Raw genomic sequence first — 6,660 nt, forward strand, 5'->3', positions numbered from 1 at the left:
TGGTCCTTTCTCTAACTCCTTCACTGGGGGCCCTGAATGACATTGTCATTCTTAACTCCTCACATCAAGGGTTCACACTGTCAATGTGACTCTGTTTCCTATTTTTGTTGGCCTTGACTACCTGACTGAGGTAATACATGGTAGGTTTTTCAACCATAAATTTACTTTGGTGTCTTCTGCCTATCCAGACTTTATCCTTTGGATCAAATCATGAGGCATGGCCCACACTTGGAGAGTGAGAAGTTAGTTTCCATCCTTTTGAATGTAAAGTATGAAATTATTTTGAATTCTGTATGAGACATTCATTTTTGTATAAATGTGAAGTGATGAAGGTGTACTTTATACTAATTATTTTGCTGCTGAAATTGGTTCATCTTTGGCCATTGGGTATTGATTCACCTTATGTCTGGTTGGATCTGTACCACATTCTAATATCATATCACTGTAGTAAATTTATTTGTTCATTTGGTTGAGGGTTCAGCCTTTGGGAGCACTATGTTCCAGGTTAGTTGATTCTATTTGTCTTGTGGAGTGCCTATCCTTTTCCCTCAATCCTTCCCCCAACTCTTCTACAAGACTCCCTAAGCCCCTTCTAATGTTTGTCTGTGGATATATTCATCTCTTTCAGGTAGCTGCTGGATAGAACTTCTCAGAGGACAGTTATGCTAGGCTCCTGTCTGCAAACGTGATAGAGTATCATTAATAGTGTCAGCCATTTCTTCTTGCCCATGGGATGGGTCTCAAGTTGGGCCAATCACTTGTTGACCATTCTCTCAGTCTCTGCTCCATCTTTGCTCCTGCACTTCTTTTAGGCAGGACAAATTTGGGGCCAACAGTTTTCTGGGTGGATTAGTGTCCTTATCCCTCTACTGGGAGTCCTGTTTGGCTATAGGAGGTGGCTATTTCAGGCTCTAAATCTCCCACTATGAGGAGTCTCAGCTAGAATCACCTTCATAAACCCCCAGAGCCACACCTCTCCCAGGTCTCTGGCACATCTTAGAGATGTACCACCTTCTGCCTGTACCAGTTCACTTTCCTAGCCCTCTCTCCATAGCTCTCCCTACTCGTAACCCACTTCCCTCCGTTTCCCTCCCCATACACTCTCCTACTCAGTTCCCTCCTTCCATCTACCTTCACTGATTATTTTACTTCCCCTTTTGAGTGTGATTCAATTATCCTCCCTTGGGATCTCTTTGTTATTTAGCTTCTTTGGGTCTGTGTATTTTAGCATGGGTATCCTGTACTTTATGGTAAATATCCACTTATAAGTGAGTGGGTACTGCATGTCCTTTGGGGTCTGGGTCACCTCACTCTGGATGATATTTTCTAATTCTATTTGCCTGCAAATTTCATGATGTCCTTGTTTTTAATAGCTGAATAATATACCAAACTGAGTCAACAACCAAAGGGCGTACGTGAACTGGACCTAAGACCCCCCCCACACACACACACACAACATATGAAGCAGATGTACAACTTGGTCTTCATGCTGTTCCTCCAGCAACTGGAGCAGAGGCTGTTCCTGACTCTGTTGTTTGACTATGGAGTCTGTTCCCCCTAACTGGGCTGTCTTGTATGGCCCCAGTAAGAGTGGATGTATCTAGTCCTGCAGTGACTTGGTGTGCCAGGGGTGATTGATACCTGAGAGGGGTTTCTCCCTTCTTATAGAAGAAAAGGAGGGGTAGGAAACAAGTTTATGAAGGGAGACAGGGAGGAGGAGGCTATTAGCAGCATGTAAAGTGAATAAATAGTGGATTAATTAACTAATGCAAAAAAATCCAAAATATCTTGAACAGCTGTGTTTTGTTTATTTATCTATTTATTTAATTCTTTTATATTATATCCTGGCTGCAGTTCCTCCTTCCTTCCTTTCCTCTAGTTTCTCACCACCTTCCCCAGATCAATCCCTTCTCTTCCTTCTATCAGAAAATATCAGCATCCCCCCGCTCCAGGTACATCAACCAAACAGGGAGAAAATAAGCTATTTACACCATCATATCAAGGCTGGACTAGGCAACCCAGTCAGAAGAGAAAAGACCCACAAGCAGGCAAAAGAACCAGAGACATACCCTGCTCCCACTGTTAGGAGTCCCACAAGAACACCAAGCTACATTGCCATAACTTATATGTAGAGGACCTATCTTAAACCCCTACAGGTTCCCTGATCTCCACCAGTCTCTGTGAGTCCCAATCAGTTGATTCTGTGGGCTGTGCTATTATGGTAGCCTTGACATTTCTGGTTCCTCCCTCCTCCATAGGACTCCCAAAACTTGCCTAATGTTTGTGGGGGGGACTCTATATCCTCTTCCAACAGTTGCTACATGAAGTTTCTCTGGTCTCTCTAATGATTATTATGCTAGGCTCAAGTCCCAGAATATTATGCAGGCAGGATAAACTGTGGGTCGAAGGTTTCGTGTCTAGTTTGGTTTTCCAATGCCTTTACTTGAGGCATTGTCTGGTTACAGAAGATGGCTAGTTCAGGCTCCACTTCCTCCATTAATAGGAATCTTTGGAAGGGTTACCCTCTTAGATTTCACTCAGTTTCCATTGTACTAAGTTTCCACCCAGCTCCCAAGATGCTCCCTATTTCCAGTCATTTATCCCAGCATTATCTCAGTCCCTCCCTCCCCACCAGAATTTTCCTGTTCTCAACACCACCTGCCTCAGGTCTTCTCACTAAATCTATTCTATTTCCTCGTCTCAGGGATATCCTTACATCTCCCAACCCCAGTCATTACTTAGTATCTATGGGACTATGGGTTATAGCAAGATTCTCTTTTATGTTACACCTAATATCCACATGAAAGTGATACTATGTTTGTCTTTCTGGGTCTCATTTCTCTCAAGATGATTTTCTCTAGTTCCACCCATTTGTCTGCAAATTTTATCATGTTGTTGTTTTTAATAGCTGAGTAATACTCCATTGTCTGAATGTGTTAGTTTTTCTTTATCTATTCTTTGGCTGAAGGACATGTAGGCTGTTTGAAGTTTCTAAATATTATCAATAAAGTTGCTATGACTATAGTTGGGCAAGGGTCCTTGGGGAATGGGGATATATATATAACCTGTCAAATGTGGAGTTGGTGAAGACCGTTTCCCATTCTGTGGGCTGCTGTTTTGTCTTATTGATGTTGGTACTTTTTGCCTTACAGAAGCTTTTCAGTTTCATGAGGTCCCATTTATCAATAGTTGATTTTAGAGCTTGAGTCATTGGTGTTCTGTTCAGGAAATTTTCCCTTATGCCCAATGCATTTGAGGCTCTTTCCCATTTTCTCTTCTATTAGACTCATCGTATCCACTTTTATGTGGTGGTCCTTGATCCACTTGTACTTTAATTTTGAGCAAGGTGACAAATATGAATCTATTTTCATTTTTCGACATACAGACTGACAGTTAGACCAGCAATATTTATTATAGATTCTTCTTTTATAGTATGTTTTTTACTTTTTTATCAAAGACAAAGTATCCATAAATATGTGGGTTTATTTCTGGGTCCTCAATTCTATCCCATTGATCAACCTGTCTGTTTCTGTACCAATACCATGCAGATTTTATTAATATTGCTCTGTAGTACAGCTTGAGATCAGGGATAGTGATGCCTCTGGAAGTTTATATATATATATATATATATATATATATATATTATTTATGCACACGATTGTTTTAGCTATACCAAGTAATTTGTTATTCCATATAAAGTTGAGTATTGTTCTTTCAAGGTCTGTAAAGAACTGTGTTAGAACTTTTATGAGGTTGCATTGAATCTGTAGATTGTTTTTTGTAGGATGGGAAATTTTACTGTTAATCCTAACAATCCATGAGCATAAGAGATCTTTTTATTTTCTGATGCCTTCTTCAATTTCCATTTTAAAGACTTGTAGATTTTATCATTCAGGTCTTTCACTTCCTTTGTTAGAGTTATCTCAAAATATTTCATATTGTTTGTGGCTATTATGAAGGGTATTGTTTCCATAATTTCTTTATCAGCCCATTTGTCATTTGTATATAGAAGGGTTAGATTTGTTTGCTGTAAGCCGCCTTTCCATCCAGCAGAAATAAGGAGGCAAACATGAGCCCTTCTCCAAGCAAGTTTTATTCAGGAACCTTTATTTTTACTTCTTCTTAATAATCTCTCTAATCTCTCTAATCTCTCTCTCAGCCTCCCGAGTAGCTGGGACTACAGGTGTGCGCCACCACTGCCCGGCCCATAATAGTCCTCTCTCTCTCACCTCCAGCCTTCAGAGGTTAAATACTTTCCCTGGTCCCAATCAGTATCAGCTACGTGGCAAAGCATAGTAGGCTGTGGGAAATTCATACCAGCTTGCATCACTAACTGGAGGCACTCAGCTTCTCCAACTAATGGCTTGATTATCAATGCTCTCTGCTTTGGCCAGAGACCTGGTGTTCAATATAGGGTGGCAGCTGCAGCTCCCCACAGTTTGCTTGCTTGCTTTGTTTTATTGTTGTTGTTGTTAATCTTCTATCCATCCACTTTTTATCACTTGTATCCAGCCAAGATTTTTATCATGAAGGGATGCTGGAAAAGCTCTTCAGTATCTAATGAGATGATCATAAGGTATATTCTTTTCTGTTTGTTTATATGGTGGATTACCTTGACAGCTTTTCATATGCTGAATCATCCCTATATCCTTGGGATGAAGTTTACTTGGTCATGGTGGGTGATCCTTTTGATGTTCTCTTGAATTTGTTTTTGTTTTTTGAGTATTTTATTGAGTATTTTCGCATCAATGTTTATGAGGGAAATTGGTCTACAACTTTCTTTCTTTGTTGAGTCTTCCTGTGGTTTGTGTATCAGAGTGATTATAACATTATTGCATGAATTTGTCAATGATCCTTCTATTTCTATTTTCTGGAATAATTTGAGTAGTATTGACATTAACTCTACTTATATCATGCTAGGATCACATGGATGTATTACTATATTGGCTTCTAAGAAAAAAACTTTGAGATAATTTTAATAAGTCTCAAAGGAGAATTTGAGAGATTGTATAAGAATTGGAGGACAAGTAGGGGAAAAGAAAAAATTGAGAAATGGAGAAAACTGGGAAATTGGGAAAATTGAGAAATTTTGTTTTTGGAAACACCAAAAACAAAATAAAGCAAAAGAAACCAAAAAATAAGGAATTGACTGTATGACTGACCGATTGTGTCTTCACAAAGAGAATAATATTACCTTTCCTAAATCTGAGTTTCAAATTTACTCACCACCACCACCTGAAGTAGAAATTTCTGGTTTCTTTCGAGATACAGCTAGGTTATTGGAACAAACAGGTAAAAGGATGCTTTGCTAAAGCAGACATATGAAAGAGTGTTTTGCTGATGCAGACACAGACCTAAGCATATTTTGCTGAAGCAGACATGTGAAAGGACTCTTGATGTCTAGAAAGAATATACATATGATCACAGACTTTGGGACAGGATTCATGCTTCCTCTAACGCTGCTTCAGTAGTCTCTGCTAACAACTTTGTGGCACTGGTTGGCCTTGCATCATGTTGCTGATCTTCCCCTTGTCAACACTTCATAGAGTAACTCACCAAAGAATTTCTCATGATATTCCTGTGGCTTCTTGCAGGTTCCGTGGATTCACAATGATCCAGCAGAACATCACGGTTTATTCTGGATTAAGGTACAGCTGATTCGTATGTGGTGTCTCCCAAGTGGACTGGACTGCAGCTGCTGATTTGTGTGTGCCAGTTTGCTAATAGACTGAGCTACTGATATCCTGACAACAAAGATGGGAAGAGCCTCAAAGAACTATTTCTAAATAGGTCTGCTTTCCTGTATCCTAATAACCTTTCTTTTCTACTACCTCTGGTGGATCGTGGGCTAGAAGGGTGGTTAAAGCATTTAAGAACCATTATTAAGTATGTTTTTTAAAAGTCTAAAACTATAACCACTACCAGTTTTGTTATTTCTGAATCCTATCGCAAAGGATGAAAAAGAGCTGTAAAACCTTTACTTTAATGGGAAAATGTTTTTCTTTATCAAACTGATAAGCTGAGAGCTTCTATGCATGAGCTTTGCTCCTAGTAGTTGATTAATTATAGACAAATTATTTAGTCCCTTTGGTTCATTTACTCATCTAAAGAAATATATAAATGCTATTTACATTTATGAGGATTAAAAACAAAGTGGAATGGATGAGGAACCTAGGAACATATGTACTTTGAATTGGAAACATATTGCTTTTAAGATTTATTTATTTATTTTATATTGTGTGTATGAGTGTTTTAGTTTGCAGGCATGTATGTGTACTTTTTGCATACCTAATGCCCATGGATGTCAGAAGAATACATTGGATTCCCTAGAACTGGATATATGGATGGTTATGGGTCACACTGTATGAGCCAGATCCACTGTTAGAGTAACAAGTGCTCTTAACTAATAGCCAATCTCTCCTGCTCTATATAGTTATATTTCAATGGATAAAGGAAGACCATTCATCTAAATGGCCTTTATTAATACCAAAGTGTTCTTGAAATTCCTGTCAATCTTGAACCCTATGGTATGAGATAACCATATCTATTCTCATTTTATTGATGAAGGGTTATTTATTCATTCATTCATTCATTTATTATTTTTTCTTTTACATATTATCTTCATATATTATTTTCACATATATCATTCATATCTCATAT

Source organism: Mastomys coucha, chromosome X (genome assembly GCF_008632895.1).
Source record: "Mastomys coucha isolate ucsf_1 chromosome X, UCSF_Mcou_1, whole genome shotgun sequence".
Taxonomy (NCBI): Eukaryota; Metazoa; Chordata; class Mammalia; order Rodentia; family Muridae; genus Mastomys; species Mastomys coucha.